The sequence below is a fragment of the Myotis myotis genome, unplaced genomic scaffold (assembly GCF_014108235.1).
Source record: "Myotis myotis isolate mMyoMyo1 unplaced genomic scaffold, mMyoMyo1.p scaffold_m19_p_2, whole genome shotgun sequence".
Taxonomy (NCBI): Eukaryota; Metazoa; Chordata; class Mammalia; order Chiroptera; family Vespertilionidae; genus Myotis; species Myotis myotis.
Window position 1 is genome coordinate 67,974,293 of NW_023416324.1, and position 22,400 is coordinate 67,996,692.

At 42.4% G+C, this 22,400-nt stretch overlaps 1 protein-coding gene across 5 annotated transcripts in view; it reads left to right on the plus strand.

Annotated features, from left to right (window-relative positions):
• LRRC8D (leucine rich repeat containing 8 VRAC subunit D) overlaps positions 1-22,400 on the plus strand; it is a 119,662-nt gene that overhangs the window by 35,611 nt on the left and 61,651 nt on the right. Inside the window, exon 3 of one of the 5 annotated variants that reach the window (XM_036347294.1) lies at positions 2,264-2,391. The exons of the other annotated variants lie outside the window; for them this stretch is intronic. The gene's annotated coding sequence lies outside the window, so the exon portion shown is untranslated. The remainder of the gene's footprint in view (positions 1-2,263; positions 2,392-22,400) is intronic. 5 annotated transcript variants of the gene reach the window in all.

The window sequence follows — 22,400 nt, forward strand, 5'->3', positions numbered from 1 at the left end:
TTTACTCTTCAAAGCCATTTAACTGTCTCGGCCTCCTATTAAGAAGAACAGGAATGACATTGTAAAGCCCTAGAGGTGTGGCTAGATTGGAAGGTGAATCCAGGTCACATGAGCCGCTCCAGAGATTGTTGTAATAATTGTAGCAAGCCCAGACAGGTGACAGGACACTCTTTTGAAAATTAAGCTTCTAATCTTTCTCTATACTGTTACATATTTGAGAGAAATTTGGGCATTTCTTTTTTTCCTCATTAAGCTATTACACAACTTAATGCTTGGAAAATTCTTCCCAGGAAGAAACAGGGTGTAACAGTGTGAGTGAGACATTTAAAAAAAATGTACCCTTTTAGCTGAAGTCTGGGAATACTAGTCTCTTCCCACCCCATGGCTATAGTTTCTTTCTGAAAGTCTCAATTTCTCCGTATAATTAACTATTCTTCAAAGTGAAACATAGTTAAAAAGTTAAAGCCATTTAAACTGTAACATTAAAACATAGTCTAAAATTGTGTTCTTCCATTTCCTGAGAAGCAACAGGAAGGATTTGCTTTCTCAAAATAAACTGTGTAGCCTGACTGTGAAGTCAGTGGCGGAGATGAAAGATTCCCACATCATCTCAAAGTGGGAAATTCTCAGTCATGTTTTCTAACCTCAGAAAACCAAATGTAATAATGCTAGAAGAACAACAACACGAGGAGCCAGCATATGTGTGTACATTTTAGAAACACACCTTTAGTATATGTGAAATCGTCTGAGCCTAAATGTGAACTGTCTAATATGTCTAGGAGAGGCCATTTCCAAGGTGTGTTTCATTAGTATGGGCGTGTTAGACATGCAGCAACGGAACGTGCCCTTCCGGACATTAAATTTAGGAAGAATAGAGAAAAGCCGTATAACAGCTACACATGAACTTGCTAGATCAGTAAATTATCTCATAGCTCTGCTAGTAAGAAAAGTTTAGCAGCTCCTGTTGAACGGTGAACTATATACATTCAAAAAGGAATCGGCTACAGTAATTTCATTTAAATGTATACCTATATACGTACGTACACATACATTCTCAGGTAGGAATAAGCACATTTGTTAATGTTCCTCTGCTTCTAGAAACAAGGAGTGAGAGCCCCTTTTAGAGATAGACAATCTGTTGTATTATGGCTGGCAGATTTGTTTGTGAGATGCAAACAAAAAAGGTTAGGGAGACTGTTAAGTATTCATCAATTAATTTGTGGGTTCAAATAATATACAATTCTATATTCCTCAAATAGTACAAAATGGGTCAACATTTTGAAATGTTGGACAGTATTTATACATATTGGGAAAATTATATATACATTGAGACATTTATGGACTATATCTCAATAGATTAGTTTTTTACTGCACCTGTCTTTTTAAAAAGGTAGAAAAACAGATTTCAGTTCCTTCCTTTATTTTTAACCTATCTCTTTATATTTAAACGGGTTTCTTGTAGATAACATATGTTTTGGTCTGTGTTGTTTTTTCTTTTTAAAATATTCTCTGACAATCTATGTCTTTGAATTGCCGTGTTTGGATGATTCACATTTAATTTGATTATTGATATAGTTGAGCTAATATTTACCATGTTTGTAACTGTTTTCTATTTGCTGCATTTGCTCTTTATTTTTTCCCTTTTTAGAAATTTTTGTCTTCTGTGGGTCTAAGTGAACATTTTATATAATTCCATTTCATCTCCTCTTTTAGCCTACCAAGTTACACATCCTTTACATTTTTAGTGGTTACCCTAAAAATACCCAAACAAAAACATTGTGTGTGTAGGCATAGAAAAAAAAATTGGTAGGGTATATACCACGGTGTTAAGATTAGTTATCTTTGGGTGGTAGCATTATACATGACTTTTACTTTCTTTTTTATAGTTTTCTGTATTTACATTTTTTTTTTACTAGCAAGCAGATATTTCTTTTATAATCGGAAACAGCAAGGCTCTTTTCATTTTGAAGAAAAAGGAGGAGTTTAAACGAACTGTCAATCTCTCATGGTCCTACAGTTTATACCAGGGGTGGGCAAACTTTCTGACTCGAGGGCCACAATGGGTTCTTAAACTGTACCGGAGGGCCGGAACAAAAGCATGGATGGAGTGTTTGTGTGAACTAATATAAATTCAAAGTAAACATCATTACATAAAAGGGTACGGTCTTTTTTTTCAATAGTTTTATTCATTTCAAACGGGCCGGATCCGGCCCGTGGGCCATAGTTTGCCCACGGCTGGTTTATACCCTCTCTCTGTTTCCAGCTTGAGATGAGCACATTGTCCGGCAACCACCAGCACCCCCTGGCAGGAAGAAGGCAGCGGTTTTACTGCTCCTCACCTTGCACTGGGAAGGTTGTCAGCTCCAGTCCTGTACCTGCTCTGCCTGCAAAGTGAGAATGAACCCACAGAATGACTTAGGCTTCCACTTAATACAGAGTTAACCAAACCCCTCTGTTGCTGCATAATTAAGTTCTTGTCTACATAGAATGTCTTTATGCCTTTCAACTGGTTTTCAGGAAGCAATGAATATACTAAGAACACCTGAAAACTAGTTTAAAGTATAGCTTTTTGCACAAAACTTGCAATAGTTCTTTGGTTTGTTGATATGAAACCTGCTCTGTTTGGACAGCTGTTAGGGGTACTGTCTACTATGGTAGGTAATAAGTGAAGAGATTGTAACTAGTTGAGGCTGTTGGTCTGTCTGGATTTCAAGAAACTCGGTTCCCCTTGTGAGATTTTAGAGAAAATCACCATTAATGTTCTTTTGATGTTGCTTATATCTTCTGAATTTATTTGTGATTTCATGTAAACTAAATCCAATTTAAGGTTTAAGAAAGTGGCATGGCTCAGTGCAAATAGATGAAATGTAGGTATAGAAAATTGGTTTTATTATCAACTTATCTGTCAGGTGTTTTTAAGAAAATATCCTATATAACAGTGGTTCTCAACCTTCCTAATGCCGCAACCCTTTAATACAGTTCCTCATGTTGTGGTGACCCCCAATCATAAAATTATTTTCATTGCTACTTCATAACTGTAATTTTGCTACTGTTATGAATCGTAATGTAAATACCTGATATGCAGGATGTATTTTCATTGTTACAAATTGAAGCATAGTGATTAATCACAAAAACAATATGTAATTATATATGTGTTTTCTGATGGTCTTAGGCGACCCCTGTGAAAGGGTCCTTAGACCCTCAAAGGGGTCGCAACCCACCGGTTGAGAACTGCTGCTATATAATAAAACCCTAATATGCAAATCGACCAAACGGCGGAACGACTGGTCGCTATGACACACACTGACCACCAAGGGGCAAGACGCTCAATGCAGGAGCTGCCCCCTACCCACAGGCCCAAGGCCAGCCAAGGCGGGTGCCAGCAGGAGGAACCCCCTCCCCCATTGCCCCACTGGTTGCCCTGCAAAGGGAGGCAACGGGTGGCAGTGCCAGGCAGGCCAAGGTGGGTGCCGGGGGGCGGGGGCTCCCCCGATCGCCCCACCAGTTGCCCAAAGATCAGCTCTGATCTCCGGCCAGGCCTAGGGACCCTACCTATGCACAAATGTCATACATCGGGCCTCTAGTAAACTTTATAAAATACCATAGTTTGTTGGCCTGGAGAATTGGGGCAATTCTCTTCTGCCACTTACCTGCTTCATCCAAGTAAACAAAAGGCAAGTGAAGTTTTTTGAGTCTTATGAAAGGAAAGTCTAGAAAAGCAAACAATATTTTTCTCTATTTCTAGGTGAAAAAATTGTAGTCTCGATTTTAATATATTTTATTAAAGTCAGGAAATATAATTTAAGGTAAGAAATGAAGTAGCAGTCACATTGTTTGAAGCTGATAGAATTAAACATTTTGCTATAAATAAAAACTTAGAAAAAATATGAAGTAATTGTAAAAAAAGAATTCATTCACAATACATTGATTTCTGTAGTGGTTTTATAGTAGATACAAATTTTGAAGGGAATGCAAAGATATAAACAAATTTAATGTTTTCTTTATACTATTTTAATGTTAGGTACTTTATAAGGAGTGGTTAGATATCAATTTCTGGGATAGTTAAGTTTAAATGTTAATGAATGTATATTTGCAATATAAATTATATTAGTGGAATAGAAGGTATGGGGAATAAGGGTAATTTGACTTTTTTTTTTTTGCGCTAATATTTGAAGGAGAGACAATACATGAAAATAATAGTGATAAAACATTGATGAAAATTCTATGGGTTTGTTATTTTGTTAGCCCATTTATCTAAGCATTACCTGTGTTGGTCTTGGTGCTTTTAACTTGCTGCCATTGGTCCCTCACTTTGGTTTTAACTTGTCAAAGTCTACATTGTAGCTTTCTGTCTGCTTTTTCGGTCCTCCTGTGAAAATTACTTAAGTGAGATGTGATTTGGGGGTAAGAACTGTAAATGGAGGAAAGAAATAATCCTCTCATTATTTTAAATACAGGGAAAGAGGATTATCTGCAACCCTGAGATTTTGCCCGAAAAGAAATGATAGTATAATAGGTTATCTTTGCTTTTATACATGTAAACCATAATGCTCTAATAACTACTCTTAGGAAAAGGTCGGAGCTACTAATTTCGATCTGCCTTTCGTCTCTTCATTTCATGTTGTTTCCTCTGTGTTTTTGGAATCATTTACTCTCTGAAAGAAGTAATGGGCTTGTGATCAGTTCAGGCCGAGAGCTGGATATCAGAGCAGTGTGCTAACAAAGAGGCTGAGCACCTTGTGTACTTTCAGGAGGTTGATTGTAAACAGTGAAGCAGAATTTAAAAACTGCAAATGTAAAAATGCTGAGCATTAAAATCATATTTGTACAATTGCAAAATTAATGTACATTTAAAAAATACATATATTGTATTAAATATAGTAAATATTTTATGTGTTTTTCTGCTCTTAGTGTTTAATTCTAGATGAGTAAATCATATATTTTAGGGGGCAGTAATAGTAAGGCCAAAAGACAACATATTTACAATAGTCTTCAAATACTATTTACCAAGTTAGTATTCCCACTTTATGGATGGAACCCAAAAGCTAAGTAGTTAAAGTTGAAGGCCACACATTAGAGGAGCTTTTCATTGCTAAGTGAGCTTTCATCAGTGCTGGGAAAGAAAGCTAACAAACCTACTTAAGGCAGGCTTTTATCTGAACCATTTCAAGATAAAGGACATGTACAATTTAAGCTTTTCTGGAAGAAATAAAAATGTCTGTACTCTCGGATATCTCTCAAATCAGTAATATTTTCAACTAAATCTTTTATGCTTAAAACTTTGATTTCTCGCTTTTTTGGCTTGCCATTTCAAAGTGAAAATGATCTTTTAGGTTTTTGCTATTATAAAAGTAATGAATTCACATTTAAAGAAAATATAAATAAAAAAGGAGAAAATTAAAATAACCTTTGTACTTATAGCTCGATAGTCAGACGATGGAGCAGTTCAAAGCTTCCGCTGTAGCACTTACTAGCTGTTTGACTTTGGGCAAATTCTAGAGTCCCCAGGTATAAAACAAGAATAATTATGGTGGCTGCTTCATACAGTTGTTAAGAGGATTAAGTGGTTCTTATTTGTGAAGCATGAGGAACAATGCCTAGCACAATTGTTGTTTAAACAAAATAAATGACCACCCATGTACATGGTCTTACTGTCTGTGACCCCTGGAGAAGGGGGTAGAGGCAAACCCAGAGTGAGGATGGAGCAGTTCTGTGAGTGGGTGACGGGCTGAGCTGTGTGGCAAGTCAGGGGAGGTGGGCCCCGGCACCCTCTGCTTCCATTTGCCTCTGTAGTCATCCTGATAACCTGGAATATTAATAAAGTTATGTCTCTCACTTTCAAGACATTTAAAATGATTGTGATTCTCCTTTTTGTACTTCTTGCTTTTAGGGAGCCCCCAGAAAGCGCGCCTGTTTGAGATGTTTCTGTCGTAGGCTAGGCCAGACATGAATTTCAAGTCATGTTTTCCATGGTCTGAAGTAGTTTAGTTTTTCCTTTGTTTTCTTGTGCTTTGGTGTGAAGAAGCTGCCCTGTGTATAAAGCTTTGGTGTCTTTCATGTCTCATGCATTCTTAAACTAATTCCAGTTGCTCTGACCCTTTGAGAGTTTTGAATTGCTTTGTTCCAGTTTTTAAGCGTTTTGAACTATTAAAAGTGTGCATGAAGGGGGTGGGTTGTGGGAATATTTTTCCAGAGTTCTTTGTTTTTAGAAAATGGTGAAAGTGCAGGGAGGGGTTTAATGTGCGGTTAAATTCTGCCAGGTGCATTGGTCACTTGAACTTGAGTTCCCATTTCTTTTGAATTTAAATCCTTGTTTTTGAGGCATAAAATGTAGGGCTGCAGCCTCTTAAACCTGAGTACCTCTGTGGGGCTGTTTCCCATTGTCTCATCAGAGAAAGGTCTTAAGTAGTTCTTGGCTTTGCCCTGAAGTACCATGTCAATAGTAAGGATCAAAAGATTTGTCTGGCAGTCACTCTGAAGATCTTGACACCCCCCTCCCATTCCCCCCCCCCCCCAAAAAAAAGAGGAAAAAATCTGTCTGTTCTCTGATTTTTGTCTTTGAACCAAGACTTTCCAAAAAGAACACAGACTTGTTTTGAATATTGCCGCCTCTGGGTGTGAGTGATTATGCAAGTCAGTAGTATTTTTGTTTGTTTTTGTTTTGTTTTGTTTTAAAAAAAAACTATTCATAATAGATGCAGAGGTATGAAATGGCAAGAAAAACAAAATACTTCTTCAACCAACTGAACAAAGCAGTCTTTGAATGCAGGTGGTCCTCAACTTGCAAGGATCTGCAATTCTTGTGAGAGACCATCCACCAGTCACTACTTGGCTATGTTCCATAGTATATCCTTCTCATTTAACTCCCACCGTAAATGAGTGGCCAGGTTGTCTCAATTGTATCTTAAACTTAAATTGTTAAATTTTATCTGATCTCTCTTGCCCTCCCTGCCTCTGCCCTCCAGTGCTCCTAGGGCAAATTGCGGCTCACGAGCCACATGTGGCTCTTTGGCCCCTTGAATGTGGCTCTTCCTAAGCCTTCAGAGTACCCTAATTAAGTTAATAACAGTGTACCTACCTATATAGTTTAAGTTTAAAAAATTTGGCTCTCAAAAGAAATTTCAATCGTTGTACTGTTGATATTTGGCTCTGTTGACTAATGAGTTTGCCGACCACTGTCCTAGGGTGTTTTTGAGAACAAAACTCTATGTCAGGACATACGAACATCCCTCTATGACTTCTCATTGCCCTCAGAGCTCCTTCCTAAGTAGTGAAAAGCCACACTCCTTAAGAAGACTTACAGACCTTGCAAGAGGAAGTCCCTGCCTCCAGCTCCAGTCTACACCCAGTGCCTTACTCTCCCCCAATGTACTCAAGACCCAGCTTCATTTACAGCCTCACAGAACTTTCTGTTCCTCTAATCTGTTGTTTTCATGACAACGAGCCTTTAGGGTGTGTCTATTGCGTACAGCACTCTTCCCCCCCAGCCCCCCTCTGTTGCTTCACTTTTGTCTGGCTAATTTCTTTGTCTTCTTTTTGTCTTAAGTGTCATATCCTTCAAGAAACTCTCTTTAACCCTAAACTAAAGTCCCCCTGCTGTTTGTTTCCTTGTACCTCCCCCATATTTTACTTATTACATTTACTTGTCTTTTCTAATACACTCCAAGTCCCATGAGGTCATAGACATGTCTGCCTTGTTCCCTACTCTCTCCTAGTGTGTAGCACAGAGTAGAATCTCAAATGTTTTTTGACTGCATGAACAGCTTCCAAATAACTCCTATATTGTACTTACAGTAGTGCTTATCTGACAGCCATACATGTATCTCTTTAAGTTTTCAGCAAACTCCCTTTGTTGAAATAAATTAGCTTTGCCTAATTATATTAAACTAGAAGCCGGTGCATGAAATTCTTTTGCGGGGGGGGAGGGGGGGGGGAGTGTCCCTCAGCCCCCTCTCACAGTCCAGGAGCCCTCAGGGGATGTCCTGCTGAGGGCTTAGAGGTGACTGGCCAGGGGAAGGCACCACCCCATGACCCCGCTGCTGCTGCTGCCACTGTCGGCCGCAGCCCCCAAGGTGTTTCATCAACATTGACTCCAGTCCCTTCACCATGAAAAAATCACAACTTACCTGAGGCATTTTCTAGATGTCTTTTTGATAAGATATGACATTTCTTTCTTTTTTTAAATTTTTTATCCTCACCTGAGGATATTTTTCCATTGATTTTTAGAGAGCATGGGAGAGAGAGGGAAAGACAGAGAGAAACATCAAAGTGAGAGGGACACTTCTATTGGTTGCCTCCTGCATGAGCCCTGACCTGGGCCCCGGCCAGGGAGGAGCCTGCAGCCTAGGTACATGCCCTTGGGCAGAATCAAACTCGGACCCTGAGGTCGGCAGGTTGAGGCTCTATCCACTGAGCCAAACCGGCTAGGGCAGGATATGACATTTCTTAGCCCCTCCAGCAGCAGACCTTCGTTTTTTCCTCCAGGAGTTAGGTGTTAAAACCCTAGATCACCTTCTTGGATTCTTATTAGGCAAGTTACCAAGAACACTGCAAGTAGCCTACGGGGAGCTTAACCAATGGGTGGTCAGAAAAGGTGTTTCCTCAGCAGCTAACGCGCAGAGGTGGGACTGCTGGCGCACTGAGGCTGGCCCCCCTGTCTGTGTCCGCTCCGCGGCTCGGGCAGGCCCCCCGTCTGTGTCCGCTCCGCGGCTCGGGCAGGCCCCCCTGTCTGTGTCCGCTCTGGGCCTGTCTGTGTCCGCTCCGCGGCTCGGGCAGGCCCCCCACCGTCTGTGTCCGCTCCGCGGCTCGGGCAGGCCCCCCTGTCTGTGTCCGCTCTGGGCCTGTCTGTGTCCGCTCCGCGGCTCGGGCAGGCCCCCCTGTCTGTGTCCGCTCTGGGCCTGTCTGTGTCCGCTCCGCGGCTCGGGCAGGCCCCCCACCGTCTGTGTCCGCTCCGCGGCTCGGGAGGCCCCCCTGTCTGTGTCCGCTCTGGGCCTGTCTGTGTCCGCTCCGCGGCTCGGGCAGGCCCCCCCGTCTGTGTCCGCTCCGCGGCTCGGGCAGGCCCCCCCCCCCCCCCCCGTCTGTGTCCGCTCCGCAGCTTGGGCAGCCACCCCGGTCTGTGTCCGCTCCGCGGCTCGGGCAGGCCCCCCCGTCTGTGGTCTGCTCCGCAGCTTGGGCAGCCACCCCGGTCTGTGTCCGCTCCGCGGCTCGGGCAGGCCCCCCCGTCTGTGTCCGCTCCGCAGCTTGGGCAGCCACCCCGGTCTGTGTCCGCTCTGGGCCTGTCTGTGTCCGCTCCGCGGCTCGGGCAGGCCCCCCCTCTGTGTCCGCTCTGGGCCTGTCTGTGTTCACGCTCTCTGCGGCTCGGCAGGCCCCCACCCCGCCGTCTGTGTCGCTCCGCAGCTTGGGACAGGCCCCCCCCCACCCCCCCAGTCTGTGTCCGCTCCGCAAGATTGGGCAAGCCACCCCAGGTCTGTGTCCGCTCCGAGGCTAGGGCAGGCCCCCCTGTCTGTGGTATGCTTCGGAGATTGGCAGCACCCCGGTCTTTGTCCGCCTCCGCTGATCGTGCATGGAAAACGTCTGTGTCTGCTCCGCAGCTTGGGCAGCCACCCCGGTCTGTGTCCAGCTCACGCGGTTTGGGCAGGCCCCCCAACGTCTGTGTTCGCTCACGCAGCTTGGGCAGGCACCCCAAGGTCTGTGTCCGATATGGGCCTGTCTGTGTCCGCTCCGCGGCTGGGGAGGCCCCCCTGTCTGTGTCAGACTCCGCAGCTTGGGCGAGCCACCCCGGTCTGTGTCCGCTCCGCGGCGCCGGGCAGGCCCCCTTGTCTGTGTACGCGATCCGCGGCTCGGGCAGGCCCCCCCCGTCTGTGTCCGCTCCGCAGCTGGGCAGCCACCCCGGTCTGTGTCCGCTCCGCGGCTCGGGCAGGCCCCCCCTGTCTGTGTCCGCTCCGCGGCTCGGGCAGGCCCCCCTGTCTGTGTCCGCTCCGCGGCTCGGGCAGGCCCCCCCGTCTGTGGCCGCTCTGGGCCTGTCTGTGTCCGCTCCGCGGCTCGGGCAGGCCCCCCCCGTCTGTGTCCGCTCTGGGCCTGTCTGTGTCCGCTCCGCGGCTCGGGCAGGCCCCCCCCCCCCCGTCTGTGTCCGCTCCGCGGCTCGGGCAGGCCCCCCGGTCTGTGTCCGCTCCGCGGCTCGGGCAGGCCCCCCCGTCTGTGTCCGCTCTGGGCCTGTCTGTGTCCGCTCCGCGGCTCGGGCAGGCCCCCCCCGTCTGTGGCCGCTCTGGGCCTGTCTGTGTCCGCTCCGCGGCTCGGGCAGGCCCCCCCCCGTCTCCGCGGCTCGGGCCGGCCCCCCGGTCTGTGTCCGCTCCGCGGCTCGGGCAGGCCCCCCGGTCTGTGTCCGCTCCGCGGCTCGGGCAGGCCCCCCTGTCTGTGTCCGCTCCGCGGCTCGGGCAGGCCCCCGGTCTGTGTCCGCTCCGCGGCTCGGGCAGGCCCCCCCCCGTCTGTGTCCGCTCCGCGGCTCGGGCAGGCCCCCCCGTCTGTGTCCGCTCCGCGGCTCGGGCAGGCCCCCCCGTCTGTGTCCGCTCCGCGGCTCGGGCAGGCCCCCCCCCCCGTCTGTGTCCGCTCCGCGGCTCGGGCAGGCCCCCCCCCCCGTCTGTGTCCGCTCCGCGGCTCGGGCAGGCCCCCCTGTCTGTGTCCGCTCCGCGGCTCGGGCAGCCACCCCTGTCTGTGTCTGCGGGGTTCAGGCAGGCCCCCCTGTCTCTGCTCCGTGGCTTGCCTCACCACGCACACAGTCCCCTCCCGCCCACCTGCACCTGCAGCCTCTTCCTGTGCTGGTCGTGACTGTTATGGTGTCCCAGCTAATTTGCATATTACCTCTTTATATCTATAGATATAGATATATAGATATATAGATAGATATGTACAGACATGTAATAAGCTGTATACTCCTTACGCTTATTGCTCTTTTGTAACTATTAAAACACTTGAAAAATCACAAATAAATGCAAACAGTATTTTAAAAAGCATTACATTTAAATGCAAAATATTACTATTGTTCGCAGTGGGGAGCACTCGCCTTCTGTACCTGTTTCTGGGGCGGGGAGTGCCTTCTTGTGATGTCACAAGAAACAGAATTTCCTGAGACACAGGAGAATGAGATATTGTGGAAAGCTTTATTTTTGTGGAATGGAACCCCTGAGCTTCCAGGGTCCCATATCCTTTCATCCCGCCCAGGAAGAAGTCCAGCTGTACCTTTAGTAGGACTAGGATTAAAGCCTTTGCCCGGAGTTTCTGTTGGGGACACAGTCCAGTCCAGCATCAGGCTAGCTTAGTTTGTGTCTCCAGCTGTCGTCCATCAGTCCTTTGCATGTAGTGTCTGCGGGGCCACAAGCCTATGGAGGGAACACTGGCAATAGTAAGAGAACCACAAGAGCCACGAGAGCAAACTTCTTTGTTTTAGGGATTGTATTCCGAGATTTCTGTGGGTTTGCAGTGGCTCTGTGCCCTCTGGCCATTGATCTCTGTTCCCAGGTTTGACTGACAAGGCACCTCCCTACATCACCCTAACTTTACTATGCCTAGCCATCCATCTCCCCTTTGTCCAGTCCCTTCCCCCAGTGGTCTGCAGGGAATGGTCTAGTGGTTCCCTGGGGAGTGTAAAGTTGCAGCTTCTTGGTGAAGCTGCCCAAATAACATGCCTATAATGTTTGGCTTTCCTTTTGCTTCTTTCCTAGCATGAAGAGCTAGCTAATTACAGCGGCATCAGTACAATGAATGAATGTTCTTTTGCTGAAACTAAATCACCTATGTCGATTTTTTAAAACACATAAAGTTGTTGCCTTGGATCCTAATATATACTTAATGCATATGAGTCTTTTGATTTTGATAATAGTAATTCAAGGAATACTTGTTTACAGTAAACATGTTATTGAGAAGAACATTATGGACTTGAAGACCTTGCTTGCTATCTCAGGACCACCGGACCACAAATCTGCCAGTCATTGAATTACAGATGTAATGCTTTCTAAATTTCTTGCTAATGCTGTAAATATCTTTCTTGTACATTCAAAGATAAAGTTAGCATTCTAGAGTTACTTAAGTCAATATCAAACATATATATAATTCAACTATTGCTATAATCAGAAACAAATATGTTCATTAACTTTAGTTCTTACAGATATGGAAAAATTTTTACGTTTCAGCAAGCAGCTAAGTGTCCGACTGCTGAAGAAAATCAGTTGATAATAGAAATGACTCGTTCACATTATTTTTGGAAAACATAACTTTTTCTTGTCATTGCCTCCTCTCTGTAATTTTTGAGTCACTAAAATAAAACCTCTTTCTGTACGACCTCCATGCCATTATGAAGATATTATTATGAATGTCTTACTATCACTTGACCTTTGCTTGGTGTGACTATATTGATTATGTATCAGGTTTGCCAATGTCCTTTCCTTATTAGCCTGTAGCAATAAATATCATACAGTACTCCACTGCCTATCATTTCATGGTGTCATGATAGCAAGGTCTTACTTGATAAATGTTTATAATTGACCTTTCTCAATGGCATGTGTGCTTGCCAGCACATCGAAAGTGCTGTTGCTGGTGAGGACTGCTTGGTGCCCCTGCAGTCATACATGCAAATGTCAGTGCTGTATTGGTAAGGGGTCATTCAGATGATTCGGTGTGTATTTGTATCACTGTCTTTTAGAGTAACACTGAAATGAAAACACGAAATGGAGAGATTATTTTGGAGAAGTCTCAGATTCTTGAATGTATCTGTGGTTCTCTAGGGATGCTTAGACTGCCGTTTGAAAACACTGGCTCATAATGCTCACAGTCAAACACAGGCCATGCACAAACAGACAGCCAGATCATTGTGTTTCCGGCTCAGTGGGCCAGTCCCTTGGTTTTCTACCTCTCTCTAGCCTCCTAGCCTATCCTTGCATCTTATAAAGCCCCTTCTCGGTGAGAGGGATGGGGAAGCCTTGTTTTCTGGGCTCACTGAGGCCTTGCAGTTTCTTTGTTAAGGAGTCTCTGGCTGTTTGTGGTCAACCTGTAGGTCTGGAGCATGAAGACCTGTTGAGGGAGTATGGTTAGAGCATAGCAAGAGTGGCTAGGGGAGAAGGGAGGATTTTAAGTATATTAGGTCCTTATACTTAATTTAAAAGGAAGATTTGTGCTGATCGTGCCGAGTTAGAGCCCAAAGTTGAGCCAAACGTAACAACATGGCTTACTTTTTGCATATATAATTTTAATAGCTTTATTGAGATATTATTCACATACTATACAGTTGATTCATTTAAAGTGTATGATTCAGTGGTGTTTAGTACATACACAGAGTTTGCAGCCATTACCACAACCAATTTTAGAATATTTTATCACCCAGAAAGAAACTCCATCCCCATTTTTCCCAATCCCCCTGTCCCTGGGCAATCACTAATCTATCTGTTGCTGTAGCTGTAGATTTGCTTATTCTAGACATTTAATATAACTAGGATCATATATCTGTTGTCCTTTGTGCCTGGCTTCTTTCACTGAGCATAGTGTTTTCAGGGTCAGCATGTTGAAGCATGTGTCAGTATTTCGGTTCTTTTTATTGCCAAATAATATTCTATTGTATAGATGAACCAAAACATTTTAATTATACTGTTCAGCAGTGTTAAATTCACATTATTGTGAAACAGTTCTTAAGAACATTTTTATCTTGCAAAACTGAAACTAGATATACCAAATTTTATTTATCTGTTCTCATTGGTTGGTGGACATTTGGCTTCTTTTACACTTTTTTGGCAGTTGTGTGTAATGTTCCTGTGGACATCTGTGTATTAGTTTTTGTGTGGACATATGTTTTCATTTTTCTTGGTATATACCTCTGAGTAGAATTGGTAGGTCATATGGTAAATCTATATTTAACATTTTAAAGAACTGCCAAGCTTTTCCAAAGTAGCTTCATGACTTTACATTCTACTCATCAATGGATGAGAGTTTCAATTTCTCTCGATTCTGGCCAACCCTTGTTATTATCTTTTTTAGGATAGCCATCTTAGTAGGGGTGAAGTGGTATCTCATTGTGTTTTTTGATTTACATTTATCTAATGCTTATGTAGAGCATCTTTTCATGTGAAGATATTTAATTTAGAATTTTTTTTTCCTGAAAATGAAGTTTTATTAGACTCTCAGGATTACAGTTTAAGAAGAAATTACACCCTGTGGGAATCTTGAAAGATTCAAATTGTGACTCGCATTACTAAGATTTCAAGGACTGAATAATTGAGAGAATACAGCTGCCTTCTATAACAAGGGCTGATATTAGCAGGTCAAAATTTAAGTAGAAGCAGTTGAACAATCTCGGATTTTCAGGAACCTACTAAATGGAGTCCTTGTCTCTGATAAGCAAAGGAAGGAAGAGAAGGTGGAAGATGAGCCCCAATGTAAGAGATTTCTTTTCAGTGTGCTGAGCTACCACACAACCAAGCCAAAAAATGGCCTTTGGTGTCTCGGACAAAGTATTTATTATTTTGAAGAAAATGTAACCTTGAATGCAGCAGACAAATCAAGAGTTTAAAAATTACTTTTAAAAGGGTTTGCAAAATAAAGCATCCCTAAATTAAGTTCTTAAAAGCTACCAGGCCTCCTCAGATTATGCAGATGTCTTTTAAAATATCTGCCTAATTTCTCTAGTACAGTGATGGCGAACCTTTTGAGCTCGGCGTGTCAGCATTTTGAAAAATCCTAACTTAACTCTGGTGCCGTGTCACATATAGAAATATTTTGATATTTGCAACCATAGTAAAACAAAGGCATATTTTTGATATTTATTTTATATATTTAAATGCCATTTAACAAAGAAAAATCAACCAAAAAATGAGTTCGTGTGTCACCTCTTTGCAGCGGGAATTGGGAAATGTATACATGTTGACTCAGTATTACTTTGATGGAGGTTTTGTCATTGCCCCCTTGGCCTGCTCACTGCAGGTGCCGTCAAGTGTGGCAGGGACCTCACAGGGTTTGTGTGGCCATGGCTGTGCCTGAAGTGGTTATTGCAACTTTGTGCACACCTGGGAAAGTTGGATTTTAACTTGGGGAAATGGGGGATCATGATTAGATTTTCTTTTTCTAAATAAATGTAACTGGTACTATTGTGGAGGATAGGCCCAGTAGGTGCAGATGGGTGGTGAGGGGTTCAGTTGGGCTAAAGCCTAGATTTAGTCAGAGGGGAGGAGAGGACCAATGCAAAAGATTTTGGGGGTGGAACCACTGGGACTTGGCAACATTTTGGATGTGGGAGTTGAGAGACAGAAAACTTGAAGATAGCTTTAAAAGTTCTAGTGCAGGAGACCTGGAAAAGGTGCCATTTTGATGCAGACTTGTGGGCGTGGGATTGGAAACAGATGGGAAGAGGGAGATAGAAGCCAGTGGCAGACTTAGGCTCAAGGCTCTGCTCTGATGGTCTGAGAACTTTTGTTGTTCTCTTGATCTTGGATGCTTTAGTCCAGCGGTCGCCATCTGGCGGTCCGTGAGGTCCGAAAGGTTGGCCACCGCTGCTTTAGTCAGTTGAATTAGAAGATAGAAGCTACATTGTGTTTGCCTGTCCTTTAGTTTTTTCTAGAAAATTGATCAACACTGAAGTTTCTCTTGGCCTCAGATAGTTGTGTAAGGCAGGAAAAGTTTTTGGTTCAACTATTAGCATTTTTAGTAAAGTTTTCCTATTTTGTAAAATTGTAAGTTGTTTACAGATAAAAGGGGAGCGAAGAAAAGTCCACTTGCCACTGCTAAAGAGTACAGACCCCAAGCATTTAGCATTATGGATCTCTTTGGTCTTTTCTTGCAGCTGTCTTGTGTTTACAGAACCAGGTTATCTATGTATATCTAGGGTTAAGTGTCACAGTCTCCTGGGCAGTATAATGTAACAAAGTTTTTTTGTGTGTTTTTTTGGTTTTGTTTTTTTTTTGTACTTTGTTAAAGAAAGTGAGTAGATGATTACCTGAGGTTGAATTGGTATTTGGAGCCTCATTAATGATTAATAAAAAACACAGAAATGCTTTTCTAAGGGCATAACGGTCTTTTAGGGTTCAGATATTCAATAGATATCCTCTTACCACTCCTAAAAACTATATTTACTCTTAGACTTAAAATATATTTGAACAGAATTCAAAGCTGAGATTGTTTGCATTTACATTGATTTACATAAGGCATAATTACTTTTAGGTTTCTGATAGCAATAGAGTTCCATTTTTTTTCATGAACACTTTTTTCCCCCTGTTGCTTACATGAATACTAACAAGATAACCTTAACCATCATCTCTACAGTTATAATGATTTATGTCAGTGTATTATTATAAAACTTCCTGATGATCTGCAGTTTGAAAGTGTTGGCAACTCATAGTATCTGGTACAGAGGGTAGATGGATATATTTTAATACTTTCAATGGCTCTTGTCTGTAGTAAAATTCCTCTGACTATATTATGAGGCACCTGTTTGTATTTTTGTTTTATCATCTTTATATATGTTTGTTTGCCTTCACATGCTGTCTCATATTTCTCCAGTTTGGGCACCTGTGGCTTTTACCTTCATTAGACATTAGCGCCATTATATTTCTGTTGACTTAGTAAAGCTCAGTTCCTTAAATGATCTCTTTCTCAGTAGCTGGCAATGTTTTGCAGTTTCAAATTTATATTTTATAAATTGGAATGTGGCTTAGGTCTATACATCATCACTTTACTGAGAATATATCAGGTCTCCAACTTAAATGCAAGTTCTTTGGGGACAAGTACTATGGTTTCCCTGTAAATTATCTACAGACAACAGCTAGCATGCTGCTAGCCTACATGGTGCTTTCCAGGTGAGTGCTCATCGAACTGAGTTGCCCTGGGTGCATGATGGACAGTCTTGTTATGTAGACAGTGCTCTGCTAGATGCTTTCAGAGATGTTGCATACCCATTCTCGATCATACTACTCCTTGCCAAGACATGAGGTCTGCCCAGTGGGCAGTTAGTTAGCTCTTGATGCTTTCTTTGCTCTTTATGTGGGTCCTCTTACTGTAGTGACCAGGACTTTATTTTATTCCTTTTTTTTTTTTTTAGTGACCAGGACTTTATTCTGTTGTTTGGAAGAGAAGAGGCAAGACATGAGCCAACCAAGTCATAGTCTATACCAGACACCTTAGCAGTCTGTTCTGCTTTCCCCAGCTTTGGTTTCTTCATTCCACATCTCTGAGAGAATTTTCATAATGATAGCCATCTTATGAGAAATATATCCAGCTATATCAAAGGGCTATCTCTGTAATGTCCTTTGGAGACACCAAATAGTATTTGTAGTTAGCTCTTCAACTTCCTCTGGGAGCTGCCTGCTTCCTTAATGCAACTGCATGTCCCTCAAGTGAATGCTGGTCTGTTTTTCTTATCTTCCCCAACTGTGCCTCTCTCCGCTCTTAGACCAGTATGCATACACAGGCCACGTACCTACCTCCTGCTATGCCAGGTATATAGTAAGTGCTTATGATGTTTGGGCAAAGCTTGCATGAATGAATGGTCTCACTCTTAATTAATAATATTTTGCTTTCCACACGTTTGGGGAGAGGATTAGTGTACAGTTGAAATTGCAATCGAATTTTGGGAATTGTGGGTGGAAATAGTTTGTGACCTGAGATGAATAAACAGATTTTTAAGCCATTTTGCAACCAGGCTTCTAGATTTACTTATTCTACCCAGATTGTGAACAGTTGTTTTGTTCTCACCAAAGGCAATTTTGTTGAAATATTCTTAGAATCAGGGTGGACAGGGTTCTGTAATCGTACAGGGGAGAGATCATAGAAATCCAGGGAACATCAAGATACTAATTCAACCTGTTCTCTTTGGAAAATATTTGACGCCCTTCCCTTTAACTCAACAACACCTCAAAGGTGTCAACATGAAATTGCAAAATAGAAAAGAGGTCGAAACCAGTTTCTGTGTTGCAGTCTTCTGGAAAGAGGATGCTAGGAGAAAAAGAAATATTTCTAAATGTATACTTGCATATATACCTTCTTAGGTTCCTCTTATATTTTTACAGACTTAATACCTTGAACATTTTTTATAGCTTCTTTTAGCTATACTGAAGTACCTCCCACAAAATGTTGCAGTGCAAGATTAGGTGATTGTTGAACATAAATGTAAACACTTCATGTTTATGTTCAGAATGGACTGACAAAATTGTTACGTTCCAAATATATGCTGGGTATAGTAGGGGAGGGGTGTCACTATCTTATAAAACAGGACCCTTCTGTAAAGCTGAAACTAACTGTTGAAGAAATAAAATGTGAACTATATCTTTATCATTATGTAGGATTGAAAACTATCTTGATTTAAACTACTGAATGAAATTTATGGCATGGTCTTACAATCCTAGATTTCATAATTCTGTCAGATTTGTTTAAAAAGCTCAAATGTTTAGCCTTATGTTCCTCAGGCAAATTAATAAGGACAGAGTATCAGCTATATTATAGCAAACTGAGCGTGCTTTCAATGCTGAATGACCTAATCGGTTATTAATCTTTCTATGGGGAATGCTTTTTCCTCATCAGCTGTCTAAAATATTTGGAAAATTATATCTTGTGGGAGTTGCCATTCATCAGGAAATGCTTGTTCATAGATGTAAGTCAGACCACATGTAGCAGTAAATGTTATTTATCACTATGGAAACCAAAATTCACAAATGGGTTAAGACTGAAGTATTAAGCATTTGCTTCTCATGAGGATAAGTCATATCCAGATTTGGTTCAGTTCACTCAAATATTTATGGAGCACTTAACAATCAAAAGGTCTGTGGGCACTTTGTTTAATGACTAATTTTCCTCTACACAAAACCAAAAAGATCACTAAAGGGAAAAAGTAGGAGGAAAAGGTCCCAGTTTACATGGATTATCAAGCTTGTAAATATAGAACTCTGAGTTGGGAGACAGGAGAATAGGGCTTTAGTTCTGGCCCTCCCAAAAACTAACTGTGGCTTTGGGAAAATCTCTTGATTTCTTTGGGTCTCAATGTTCTCATCTGTAATAAGATGCGAGTAGGATTATATATGACCCCTAGGTGATGAATCTGTTTTTTTTTTTTCACTTCTCCTAGAAGTATGAAACTATTTTTTGTTTATTGAGAGAGGTATTATACTTGTAAGTGTCTCATTAAGAGTAATAAGGATTATTGTTATGCTGCAACAACTTTATCACCTAACAAAAATAATCTGTGCCCAGTAAGGATTGGGCCACATGTCTAGATGTTGCCATCTGTTTGTAATCCACCCCACTCAGGATGTATTGACCTGAATGCCAATATCATCTAGGAGTGATGAAGTATGCAATAATATGAATTGCTGATGTTTAGTTTGACTTGTAGCCAAAAGTTGGCATTTAAAGAGTGTCACTGCTGTTCCTAGGTAAATGTAAGGATAATGCCTTAAACCAACGATTTTCAGCTGGTGGGTCTAAGTATGTTTGAAACATGCAATACCTGACTATTTAGATGGGGGCACTGACCTCTTTTCCCTTAGATGTCAAATAAAAAAATGACAACAGCCAATACAACAATAGCCATCAGGTATGAATGAATCAAAATTATACCAGATAAGCAAAAATATATTTTTGGGTATGCCTTAGAACAGCGGTTCTCAAGCTGTGAATCGCGACCCCTTTGGCGGTCAAACGACCCTTTCACAGGAGTTGCCTAAGACCATCCTGCATATCAGATATTTACATTACGATTCATAACAGTAGCAACATTACAGTTATGAAGTAGCAACGAAAATAATTTTATGGTTGGGTCACAACATGAGGAACTGTATTTAAAGGGCCAGAAGGCTGAGAACCACTGCCTTAGAATTTTAGTAATTAGTTTATGAAAATCGCTGCCTTTTGCAGTAGTTTAAAGATGTTAAGAGGTTGGTCGAAGAGAAGGTTAGCTGAATTGGTTAGTGAGAATATTTATTCACATATCCATTTCATTCTTCGTTCTCCTGAGACTTGGCTGTGACTGTCATTTCAGTAGTTTCTATAATAGGAATATCTCACAAGTGGAATTTGAATAATTTGGCCCTAAAGATTCAGCAGAACTGTGAGGGGGGAGGGTGCATGTATTTTCAGCTTTGTTTGCTGATCTGAGTATGTGTGGACAAGGCAGCTTCTTTTGACTGATTTCTCATTATTAAATGGGGAAATACACATTCCATTCTTATCCTTCAAGAGCATTATAGGCTAACAAGATACCTAAATAAAACTATCAACAATGTTATTTTATATATTAAGTAGCCAAGTAGAATCTTTGGACTTGACTTAAAATACAACTTTCCCTTTTTTCTTCTTTTTTTACCTTAGAGAGAGGAAAGGGGCAGGGGAGAGAGAAACATCAATGTGAGAAACAGTAATCAGTTGCCTCCCATATGTGCCTTGACTGGGGATTAAACCTGGAGCCTGGGTATGTGCCCTGACTGAAATTGAACCTGCCACTTCCTGGTGTATGGGATATCACTCCAACCAACTGAGCCACACCAGCCAGGGCACAAATGTCCTTTTGATGGTCAGATATTGCTGTTTGATTTTTCTTTAATATGGGATTTTACTAGATTATAAGTTTTAAAATACGATTGTGATTAAAAGTGAGAAGCTCCAAAATAGCTGACTGCCTTTACAAAATACCATAATATAATGTGGCTTTGTTACATGTTCTTCATCCACTCATTAGGTCATGTCATAAGTAGTTTTCGATCATTTGCTCTATGCCAGGCACAGCTTCAGGAGCTAGAGATACAGTAGTGAACCTAACAAAGTCCTTCTCCTCAAGGAGGCCATATAGTGGATGGGGCTGGTAAGCATACATTTGATGGATATCGATTAGCTATCCTGGAGTAAGTGCAGGATAGGCAGACAGAGCAACAGAAGGGGTATTTGTGGTCAGGGAAGGCCGTTCTCACTGGGTGACACTTGAGCAGAGATACCTGAAGGAAGAGTAGGTACAAGCCAGATGGAATACCAAGGGAAAAGTCATTCTTGGCAGAGGCAACCTAAGTGCAAATGCCTTATGGCAGTTTTGTGGTTGAGGAAGGACATGCTGACGATATGGAGTGAGCCATGGGCAGAGCAGAGACCAGAGGAGGGAGCAGGGAGTTGGGTCTTCTGGACCACAGAACACACTCTCCATTTAGGTCTTTTTTGTTGTTTGTTTGTTTAGAATAGTGATAAAAATTTTATTTCTCAATAACATGACAAATTCTCATTCTAGGAAGATAACACCACAAATCACAAAACACACCAATCACATAAACACATCAATCCACGATGAAAGTCATTACTGAAGGGTCATCATGAAACCCATGGAAGCAAAGTAACTTACAAAGGGAGAGCCAGTCAGCCAGCTTCCTTTAAAGAATAAAAAAATTGATGCCCGGAGCTCTTTTTCTGCTGGACCCCTTTGAGAACTCTCACCTACTCAGTTGACACTTGCACTTTCCTGGGGCTGTTGGGTTCAGTGATAGCTTCTTTCCCTGGCTTGGGGGTTACCGCTTCTAGAGCGGGATTTACTACCGAACTCTCCATCTCTTCTTACACCTCGTGCTTAAAAGGCTAGCAGTCTTTTCATACTGTCGTCCGCAGACTACCAGGATTAAAATCACTCAAGGGAAAGAGATGAAATAGAAGAATTTTGTGACACAGGTTTCTCTTCACAGAGAGCATAGGGAGATTCTGTAATCCTACTATACAGTTCTTTTTTTTTTTTTAAATATATTTTATTGATTTTTTTACAGAGAGGAAGGGAGAGGGACAGAGAGTTAGAAACATCAATGAGAGAGAAACATCGATCAGTTGCCTCCTGCACACCCCCTACTGGGGATGTGCCTGCAACCAAGGTACATGCCTTTGACCGGAATCGAACCCGGGACCCTTTAGTTCGCAGGCCGACGCTCCATCCACTGAGCCAAACCAGTCAGGGCTACAGTTCTTTGCTGCTTAAGGAAGGGAAGTTCAGGATAGTCGGAGATCAGAAATTAAGGGGAAATTTGGGTGAAAACTCCAATCATCTAGAATAAGGGTCCATAAACTGGCCTGTGGGACAGCTGCCTGTTTTTGTGTTGTTGTTTTTTAGAACAATGCCACATTCATATGTTTATGGGTTGTCTGTGGCTGTGTTGCACTACAATGGTAGAGTTGAGTAATTGCTACAAAGATTATGTAGCCTGCAAAGCCTAAAATTTTACTGTTTGGCCATGTGCAGGAAAAGGCTGTCAGACAGCTGAGCTATGCAATAGAACTTTCTGTAAAGATGGAAATATTTCTATCCACTCTCTCTAATATGCTAGCCATGGACACTGGAAGTTGGGGTATTGAACACTTACGAGTGCATAATGTGACCGAGTAACTAAAATTTTCATTTTATCTAGTTTTAGTTC